The sequence below is a fragment of the Camellia sinensis genome, chromosome 9 (genome assembly GCF_055761805.1).
Source record: "Camellia sinensis isolate YWXY chromosome 9, ASM5576180v1, whole genome shotgun sequence".
NCBI lineage: Eukaryota > Viridiplantae > Streptophyta > Magnoliopsida > Ericales > Theaceae > Camellia > Camellia sinensis.
This window is the reverse complement of record NC_138969.1, coordinates 144258159-144268808: the sequence shown is the minus strand read 5'-3', so window position 1 is coordinate 144268808 and position 10650 is coordinate 144258159. Positions and strand designations below refer to the sequence as shown.

At 44.0% G+C, this 10650-nt stretch overlaps 1 long non-coding RNA gene across 1 annotated transcript; it reads left to right on the top strand.

The window, feature by feature from the left end:
• The first annotated feature begins 6411 nt into the window (after positions 1 to 6411).
• LOC145799194 (uncharacterized) lies at positions 6412 to 8647 on the top strand. The gene is made up of 2 exons (XR_014341221.1): positions 6412 to 6582; positions 8433 to 8647. It is a non-coding gene; the product is annotated as an uncharacterized LOC145799194 (long non-coding RNA).
• Positions 8648 to 10650: the final 2003 nt, after the last annotated feature.

Sequence of the window (10650 nt, the reverse complement as noted above, 5' to 3'; positions counted from 1 at the left end):
ACAGTGATCAGCAGTAGAGTACAGTTGTTCAGCTACACCCGTGTTTGATCTGTTTGGGCTGAAATGCTGTTTGTTTCTCCTTTCAGTTCAGAGTGTCCAAAAGCCGGTACAGAATAGCCAGTGTCCCCCTTGCCGCGGCAAGGCTTATGATGACGCAGAATTCAGAAGAGATCGCAGTTATGACAACTGCATTAGAGCAGGGGATCACCCTGCAAGGTGAGGCCAGCACTGATGTGTCACATCCACCCAGGTCGCCTGTTGTGCACCCGGTCTGGGCACCCCAGTTATACCAGGCTCGCGAGCTTACTACATTTGAACTAATGGGGATGATAGGTGATCTCCAGAGGTCTGTGGCGGATCTCGCCTATGGAATGTCAGCTTCACCACCAGCCGCACCGTATGCCGGGAGTTTTGTACCCCTGGAGCCCCCGCTGTTAGGGTGAATTGTGATCGAACTTAGCCAACCGGAGATGGCCTCCAACTATGGCAATGACATATCAACATCAACTCAAACCCCCGATCAGGCTGAGGTCAGAGGAAAATATAAAACGAAGGCAGATGTCGATCCCATTGAACAACTGCTATGGGCAGTCGAGGCTTTGAAAGCCGGGGGGATGAACAAGCAACAGATATCCGCAGTTGTGGCAAAAACTGTGGAGGATGCTTTCCCCACTCCACCTGAGGGTAGTTCAAGCCAATCGGAAAATCGGGATAGGCCCCGTCATGCCAAGACAACTCCTCCTATTCCCGCCCCTGCACCCGGGAAAGATCAGAAAGCCAAGGTGGCGCATGCCGACCCTTTTGCTTGTGCAGCTAGTAAGAGCGCTCAGACTCCAAAATACCTGCCCCGGGGGCACAGGACCTTTCATGCTCTCTACATGCCTTTGTCCAAGGCACTTCAGATCCTTGCCGAGAGAGGGCACCTTAAACCCTTGGAGCCTCGGCCTCTCCCGAAGAATCTCCACACTACGCATGATGCTGCTCAGTACTGCGCGTACCACCAGCAGACGGGCCATGCGATCAACAATTGCTTCCGCCTCCGTCATGAGGTGCAAGATTTGATTGACAACGAGGTTATCCTCCCGCCCACTGCAGCCAAGTCCGTTACCACCCAGTTATTGGATTTTGAGGACACAGATACTGCAAGTATGTAATCAGAAAGTGAACCACCTGCGGGCGGCGTCCGGTGTATTTTGAATATGGCATCTGGCACGCATTTTTGAGTGGCTGTGAACGCTAACTTTGTAAATCCTGGCTTGGGTATCGAGTCAGTCTTTTGTTTTGAGTCTGTCTCTTTGTCTTGAGTCAGTCTTTTTGCTTAAGGGTCTGTCTTGTTGTATCGAGTCAGTCCCCTTTGTATATAATACCAGGTGATTCTGGGGTTGTTGCCTCGAACACCGTTTTGTCTTGTAATTACCCGTTTTGTTTGTGAGTCTGTTTCTGCCGAGGGGCCAGTTACACCAACAAATCTGAATGAAACAGCTGTTGCTATCTCACTTTCATGCTTGCTTTCAGCATAAGTGCCAGAGAATTTGATTGGGCTGACAGTACATCTCGCTTGCTCTCCTGCGCGCCAAACTCATTGCATTAACCTAAGTTTTTCAAAAAAAAACCCTTTTGAACACTGCAGTGATGAAAACGAAGAGGAAGGAATTCCTCGGGTTTTGCAAAATTTTGGATCATTTTGAGAGAAAAAGAGGCGTGCTAAGCCCTTAATGAGTGAAATCATGCTTGTCAGCGTGAGTACTGAGAAGGATCCTAGCTTGATCCAGATTGGTTCCACAATATCTTCGGCACGAGCGATTCGTCGTTTTCTTAAAAACTTTCAAAAACAAATGTTTTACGCAGCCCTGTGAAGACTTGTGTGGAATCGCTCTTGAGATTGCGCAGCCTAGGATCGCTCTCAGCCTCAAGATTCAACCCGTTCATTTTCAAACTTTGAACCCGTTCAGAATGTTCAGAAAGTTCAATGGTCAAACGTCATGCAAGGTTTGTATGGCCAGATTAGGGGCAGCCCACGAGCAAGAGGCACCAAAGCCGAATCTGCATCAAAGGAGTAGATCTCACCAGAAGGAGCTCATGGAGCAGCCACGATGGATTCTCCCACAAATCATTGCAACGGCCGTTCTCCTAGACACAGAGAGGCTTCAACTTCAAAAACCATTTGGCATGGACTTGTTACACTTTTACCCTTTGAGAGGCTCGCTGGGCCGAAAACCAGGAAGGGCGACCCAGGCAAAAGTTAGAGCAACAGAAAAATACAAAAAAGCAAAAAAGCAAAAAATACAAAAAAGAAAAAAGAAAAAAAAAAGAAAAGAAAAGAAAAATGCGAAAAAAAGAAAAAGAAGTGAAAAAAAAAGAAAATGAAAAGAAGCTCGCAAGGTCGAAAACCCGTATCGGGCGCCTTGGCAAAAGTTAGAGCCTGAAAAGTGAAGGTTCAAATGCCCGAGTGTACCTTAACCGGAACTACGTAAGGCTTGATTCCCATGTTTGGGATACGTAGGCAACTTCATCATAAAGTCCAGGCCCCAACGCTTTCATAGCGTCTCAGTCCATGCAATGGTTTCGATTTCATCCCAAAGTCCAGTCGCCAACGCCTCCAAGGTGACTGTGTCCATATATTTGTTGTGACCGTCTTTGTCATCTCTGTGTCCGAGAGTTCGACCACCACCAATGAAGACTGTTTGCGGACTGCTGCGGCATCATCCAAACAAGGGGCAACTTTCCGTTGCCACGAGCCGTCGTGAGCCGCCATTCAAACCAGGGGCAACTTTCCGCTATCCACCCCTTTCAAACCAGGGGCAATTTTCCATTGCCTCCGATCCGAGGTTACGCATCTCAAAGAGTAAGTTCCATGCCCGTTGAGCATTGACTGTTTGAAAAATCGTTTTTGAAAATTTTCACTGAGGTTGACTATTTTCTCGAAAACTATTCCATTTTCCAAAACTGGACCATTGTCTTGGACCCACAAAGGAAAATTTTCAGTGCTTGCAGCCTGACTTGCATACTTTTCAAATCAAAAATCGAACAAGTACGTTAATCCGACTCTCATTTTGATCAAATTTGTTTTAGTAGAAAACCAAAACGAAAAGAATGGTTAAAATGATGAACTAGGGGCACAGTTGAGCCAGGCGTTTTGTCTCCCCCACTCCCCCGTCATCGACGTACTTGCCAGAAGAGCGCTCTACCCGCCAGAAGAAATAGTTGTGAGCTAACGGCATTGGGCATGAACCCGCAACTTCCTATTCATTCATTAAACACCCCAGGGAGGGATAAAAATGAGAGAATGAAGAATAGAGAGGTTTGAGTTGAGAGAAAAGTGAGGAAAAGGGTTTTGAGAGAAAATCCGAGCTTGAGAGTCGAGTGATGTGAGAATCACAAATCAGAAGGGGGTGGGAAACAATACCCAGATTGAACTGGCTCCTCGTGGTCCGAGGTCCCCCATCTTCGCTAACGCGTCTGTATGTCGTGTCTTTTCTTTTGTTTATCTCAACCTTTGTTTAGGTCTTTTTCGAGCGTGTCTCGTTGTGTTTAGGTCGTGTACCTTTTTGTTCGAGTCCTCCCTGCTGTGTTCAGTTGTAGGCTCGATACCCCAGTTTGAAAAACCCTCATTCGATTTCAAAAATCATTTACACTCGGAATGCTGTGCCATTCTCTACATTTGAGCGTGTTTCAACTCCAACCGGTTCCATCTTTGAGCTCCGTCTTGTCAGATTGGGCTATTTTGTTTAAAGTTTGTTGTATGCAGAATGAACCGAATGCTGTGTTATGGGCTGTATGCAGATTAATCCCCAACAGAGTAAGGGCTGTGTGTCCAGAATCAGGCAGTGGGTTGCTTAGGTTTATTTTTGCTGATTGGCTGTTTAGTTATCTGATTATTACAGTGCAAGTGTTCAATTTTCAGACAACCAATCAATTTCGTTTACATTAAGGTGTAACATGATGGATTGCGATGCAATACATGAGATATGTAAATGTAACACTTTTTAAGAAAAAAATTTGTTCATTTCATAATCTTTTTCAAGTACAAAGTTTTGAGGAAAACAAAATCTGCCTGCGGCAGTACAAGGTAATCTAACTACCAACAAAAAGGAAAAGTACAAGAAAGAAAGAAAAACAGCAAAAACCAATGACAAGCGACTCCAGGGGCCATCAGTCTGTCCTAGTCCTCTTCCTGGACCAGGGTCCAGGAACATCATCAGCATCGTCGTCAGAGCCCGAGCTAGAACCGCCTCCGGTCTCCTCCTCCGATGACTCAGACTCCGCCTCTGACTCCTCGTCATCATCATCATCCGGGACTGGAGCTCGCGAGCTGCTCCCGACATGAGTGCGCCCTGCTTTGGTGCGGGGGAATACTCGGCCCTCCTCATCTCTCCCTCGGGCAGGGACGGAAGGTCCAGCTGGAGCACCTCTTGCCATAGGAATCTGGAAAGGAGGCTGAAAAGGTACACAAAAGGGAAATGCATCAGTGTACTGTGGACAGTTTAACAGTGCATAATGTAGTGTATGAGTACAGTGTGTGTATGCCGTGGGCAGTTTAACAGTGCAGAATGCAGTGTATGAGTACAGTGTATGAATGCCGTGAGCAGTTTGTCAGTCCAGAATGCAGAGTACAGTGTAGAATGCAATGTATGCAGTGTGTCAGATGCTGTGAGATCAGTGTATCAGGTGTTGTGCCGTGCATCAGATTATGTGAAGCAGTGTATGAATGGTTTGAGGCCAGTGTCAGAAGAACATACCGGAATGCTGTAGAGGGCCAGGAGATCAAAGGTCCGCTGGAGCATCCCCATCATGGAGGCATTCATCTCCAATGACCGCCGGGTGTACGCAGAAGAAGCCTGCAAAAATATCAGATGCATCAATATTCTATGGAATGTCAAATAAACTGAAATGAAATGACTATACAAAAGTGCAGTAATACATACCGGAGGTAAGTCGAGGACACCGACAAACTCGTGATCAGCTGGCGGAGGGGCGAAGGGGATCTGATAGGTCGCCCCACCCTGCCCCCGGAAAGTTAGTACAGCAGGCAGGGCGGGCCAACCAGCCCCCCGTCCTCCCTGAACTCCGCCCCTGCCACGAACTCAGGCCCTCCTCGAAGCTCCCGCTCCTGCCCCAGCCGCTGGCGCCATGGGCCTGGCCCCCTCCGCTCGACGGCCGCCGCTCAGAGGTCGCATCAGGTACGTCTGCACGTACTCTCGGTAGTCGCCGATGCCTCTGAAGCGGGCCTCCTCCCAGCCGATAGTGAAATCGTCCATCTGCTCGGTGGTGAGCCTCTCGATCTCCCTCATGTCCGCAGGAGGGTGAACCGGGACTATCTGCTCAGGTAACCCTAGGGTATGGCGTAAGAAACGCACACCTAGGTACCAAGCCCGACAGACCGGACCCTCCAACAAGATCCGGAAACGTGAGGTATCATCGGCACCGGCAAACCGATCTCGCGTCACCGCCGGCAAAGGAGCCCAAGGCTGCCAGGTGATCTAAAAATGCAATACAGTTTGTTATCTACTGTCTTTGAAATATGCAGTGGAAAGGCAAAGCTTAAATAAACTGTAAGTAAAACATACCTCCGCGGGGGTGATGGTGTCGAAGTATCGGCGGAAAAAACCGAATGTCTTTCGTGGCCTCCGGGTGCATCTCCCGTCAAAGCGACGTGAAAAGGGGACGACCAGAGGAGTCTCTGTGACCGGTACAGGAGCGAGCCTAGGAAAGTAGGCGTAAACCCACAACTGCAAGGTAAATACCAGTGCATTTATCAGATAAAGCAGAATACAGAATAAAACAGAAATGGCAGAGCCGTGTGTTGTGCAGTGTATTGTGTACAGTGTACAGTGTACAGTGTGAGCAGTGTACAATCAGTGTAAAGCATAATGTATGTGTGTGCCGTGTGTACAATATACAGCAAGTATAAAGCAGACAACAGTGTGTGCACTGTACAGAGTACAGAAATGATAGAAAAGCAGAAATGAAAAGCGGAGAAGAAATGTACTTCCCAAGCCCGCCAATAGCCTCCGGGCAACTGGCCGCTGCCGCGGGAAGTGTAGCGACCCTAATTTTCTTAAGTCAGTTATTTATTATTATGGTTATTATTATCTTATTTTATTTTTGACTTTATTAATTGTATGGTTACATGAGATTTAATGTGGTATTTAATGAATTTAATGTGATAATTAATTAATTAAATGTGTCATTTAATTATATATTTTTAATCTTTAAATATTTATGTTTGTTCTATATAAAAAAAAAGAGAGGTGATATAAATATATAGATATATATTTAATCTTATATTTATATTTATATATATTGTAATTATGTTATATTATATAATAATCATATTAGATTATAATAGGAAATTAGATTATTATATATATAATAACATATAAGAATTCAACTAGGTGTATGAGTTTATAAGGAACCCTAAGCAGCCACGGGGAAAAGGGCGAGAGAGAGAGAGAGAGAGAGAGAGGAGCAAAGAGAGGGACGGCTGCAAGGAAGAAAGGGGAAAAGGAAGAAAAGATTAGGGTTTTGTTCTGGTGACTCCATTAATCTTCTAAATATTTCTTTGATCTTCAAAATAATATTGTGAGTACAAAATCCACTTCCCTTGATTTATATTTAATTCTTTGTTTTTATTTATTTATTTAATATTAGTTTGATTTTATATTTACATAAAGATGATAGATTGATTTTAATTATTTTGATTAGTTGTGTAGGTAAAGTTTAGGTTTTTTTTTAGATGATTGATTAATTTTAATTATTTTGTTTAGTTATGTATGCAAGGTTTAGGGTTTATAGATGATTGATTGGTTTTAATTATTTTGATTAGTTGTTTCTATAAGGTTTAGGGTTTTTAAATGATTGATTGATTTTAATTATTTTGATTAATTGTATATGCAAGATTTAGGATTTTTATATGGATTGATTTTATGATTGTAATCACACTCATGATTATATAAAATTAAAATAAACTTAGAATCCATAGATATTGGTTAGAGGATGGATTGATTCGTTGTTTTTATTTATTTATTTTTATTTGATGTTGGATTGATTTTATATTTGCATGTAAATGAAGGATTGATTTTACTTATTTGGATTAGTTGTGTATGCCAGGTTTATGATTTTTATATGGATTTATTTTATGGTTGTAATTACACTCATGGTCTTATGAAATTAAAATTAATTATGAACCTATAGATAAATCCCTTATACTCCACCATGACTCCATGAATTGTTATTTTATTTGAGTGATGGGGAGAAAGAGTGTATAAAAAAGTGAGGATTATGAGAGTTGTTTAATGCCTTATGCCCGGCATTGTTATATTTGTCTCATGATGTTGATGAGATGTTATTTATATTGTTGCCTCGTTCTCATGAGTAGACGAGTGCTTTCATTTACGCGCGTACGTATATGCTAACCATCCGGGGAGTGTGAGTCAAACTCGGGACGATATCCCCGTGCAAGTTTGGCTTCGGAGCGGTGTTAGGTATACGGGAGGCACATGGGATATATGTGTAGGCCGGAAGGGGAGGGCCGAAGTGGTGGAGTTAAGGTACAAGAATTTAATTATGAGTTTATTGATTTGTACATCTTGAAAAATAGTAATCGACCTCAATAAATTATGAAATTTGAGGAGAGGCATGTATACGTGGTTTTGGACAACTTTTGTGTTGTAGCTTTTTATTAAAAAGATCGATTAGAACTTATAATCGGATGACCTTGGTTATTGTCGGTTTGATTCATTTTGGTAATGCAGATTTTATATAAACCATGAAACGAGCTCATTTTTATTGGTTTCGCGTAAACTGAAGTAAAACATCATTATGCACACTTTTCGTGTTTTCAAATTTTTCGAAAAAAATCATCTTAGGGCAGTTTTGGTTCGTTTTCAGCTTCAGATTTTTCGATTGAATTCTATCTAGATTTTTATATCAAGTTTTTCTCTTAACCTGTTCAGTTTCTGTTAAATTCGTTTGCGCTGTCATATAGGAAATTTGATTCTGTACAACTTTCGTTCTTTGAGTTTTGATCAATTCAAATTATTTAAGTATGAAACGGTATAATTTTATATTTGTTTCAACAAGTTACTTATGATTAAATTATACTAACTTTATTTGTTTTGCAGGATGGTGGGTCTTATTAACTTTTAATGCAGGGCTGTCCCACCATAATTCTATTTCTATTTTGTTTATTTTATAATACATTTATATTTCGTTGTGTACGGACAAGAAACTAAATGCCACCGTGTCTCGAGAAACTACCCATTCGTCTCAGTGCGGTTGGAACTACTTGTCTTGTCCTGTAATAAGAATTTAATGTGTTTTTGTTTGTGTCTGGTGGACACGTGGGTGTCAATTCTTGTAATCATACCAGTATACCTGTATACTGACCCGTTTTGTCTCTTGACAACTCGGGTGCGTTCTGTTGAGCGCAGCTGAGCTTCCTTTGCAGGATTAGTTAAGGCTACGGTGGTGACGAGAAGTAACTATAGTTGTTGGGCATATCTCTTAGATTTCTTTTGTTTTCTTGAGCTTAAGGTTGTAATAGTTTATGTATTTATTTATTTTATGACTTTAGTATTGGAATAATTTGGCATGGTTTGTAACCATACTTTATTTAAGTTATTTTGACTTTGTATTGTTACTTTAATGTTGAGGTATTTGTTAGTTATAAATTTATGGTGGATGGTTTAGTTTTTGTTTAGTTTTTTTTTTTTTTGTTTCACCCCTAGGATTTGGATGATGGAATATTAATTGGGGTTTAGTCCTAATTTAATATTTAATTGTCCAAATTTTGGGGCGTGACAGGAAGCTGAGCCCATGTATCCACAGAGGGTGGCCAGAGCGGCGCCACCCCAATCATAATGCAGGATGTCTCGGATGTCCAGCAGTGCGCTGAGAAGGCAGAGAGGCATGGTGTTCGCCCGGTTGGCGAAGATGGTCGTCCCGAATAAGAACATGAGGAAGCCGCGAGCGTACCTCTCCACGGCCTCCGGGGTCATCGGATCTGCATCAACGAGAGTGGGCTGGACCCTAAACTGTACCTCAAACCAGGAGTACCGCACAAAACCCGGGTGAGCGAGAGGTGGGGCCTCCCCCAGCAGATGGACCTGAGCGGCGATCCACTCGTCCATATCAATATCAAAGGGGATCAGATCACCCCCTACCCTGATGCCTGTGAGCATCGAGAAGTCGTAAGGGGTCATCGTCATATCCCCTGCTGTGGAGAAGTGAAATGAATCGGTGGTGTCCCACGACCTCTCCGCCAGAGCGGCAAGGAGAGTCCTCAGCAGAAGGCGCCAAAGCCCGCCTGGTCCACTATGCGACGGACCGCGTCAGGGAGCTCGTCGTACCACTCCCGAGCGCCAGTGTTCCCATACCCGTGGATGGTATGGGAATCCTCCTGTAAACAGAAAATAACAATTGCAAAACAACGCTCAAAATGCAGTTTTAAGAAGCATATAGATGTAGCATGCGTGCAAATTTAACAGATTTTGACAGATACCGGGTGCCGGTGTGTTTACAGTGAACTACGGCGTGTGATGTGTCAGCGTGTTTTGGTGGTTCAGTACAGATGTAGCATGCGTGCAAGTTTAACAGATATAAACAAATACCCGGTGCCAGTGTGCTTACAGTGAACTACAGCGTGTGATGCGTCAGCGTGTTCGGGTGGTTCAGTATAGTATAGCATGTGTGCATACATTCAGATTCAAGCAGATATCGGGTACCAGTGTGTATACAGTGTGCGCCGTGTGTTTGGGTGGTTCAGGGCTAGTGCAGTGTGTGTGCATGTGTCAGTCTCAAGCAGATGTCAGTTGTATGTATGTTTACAGTCAACTACGGTATAGCATATCAGATTCAAGCAGTTAAAGAGTACAACTAACTACGACAGTTTTGTATCCTACATTGCAGAAAGTAAAGTAGAGAAAAGAGAGTTACCTCGGAAACACCGAAGGACAGGTGGGAGGTAGGCTCGCGTAGCAATAGCTCGGGTGGCACGTGCCTCTCGAAGCTCCGAAACTGGCAGAGTCCGTCGGGGGGCAGAACATGGATCGCTGGCCGGTAGGTTGCCGGGTCGAACGGGCGCTCACGTAAAGGTAGAAGCTCGACCCCGGGATCCATCTCGTGATCCGGGGGAGTCCCGCCGCGTGGAATGTCGTCCGCCATGTCAAGAATGATGAGAAAATAGCCGGAGGAAGGAAAACCGGGCTAGAATACGAAGAGTCAACCGAAAGGTCAACTCCCGAGAAGGTCGAAAATGGCCGGAAAGGCCGGGATGTGAAAGGGCACGGAAATCAAGAGAAAAGCAAGGGAAACAAACTCCAAAAAGGCGGGAACGCCAAACGAGGCACCGAAACGAAGATTTGTTCGGTTGAAAATGTCCAAAACGCGAAGGAAATCGCGAATCCGACGACGAAACGGGCGTAGAACGCGAAGAAACGGGCGAAAGAGGAGAGAAAAACGCTCTAGAGAGAGAGAGTAAGAGTTTTCGGTGCAAGGGAAAGTGAGAAAATAGGGTTTGAAACCCTATTTTAAAACACCCGAAGTGAAATGTCGAATCTGCCCCGACTCAGCAACTTTTTGCCGGTCGGTAATGTTTTGTGCCGGCCGGCAGTATATTGTGCCGATGGAGTTATTTTTCAGCCGGTGGAC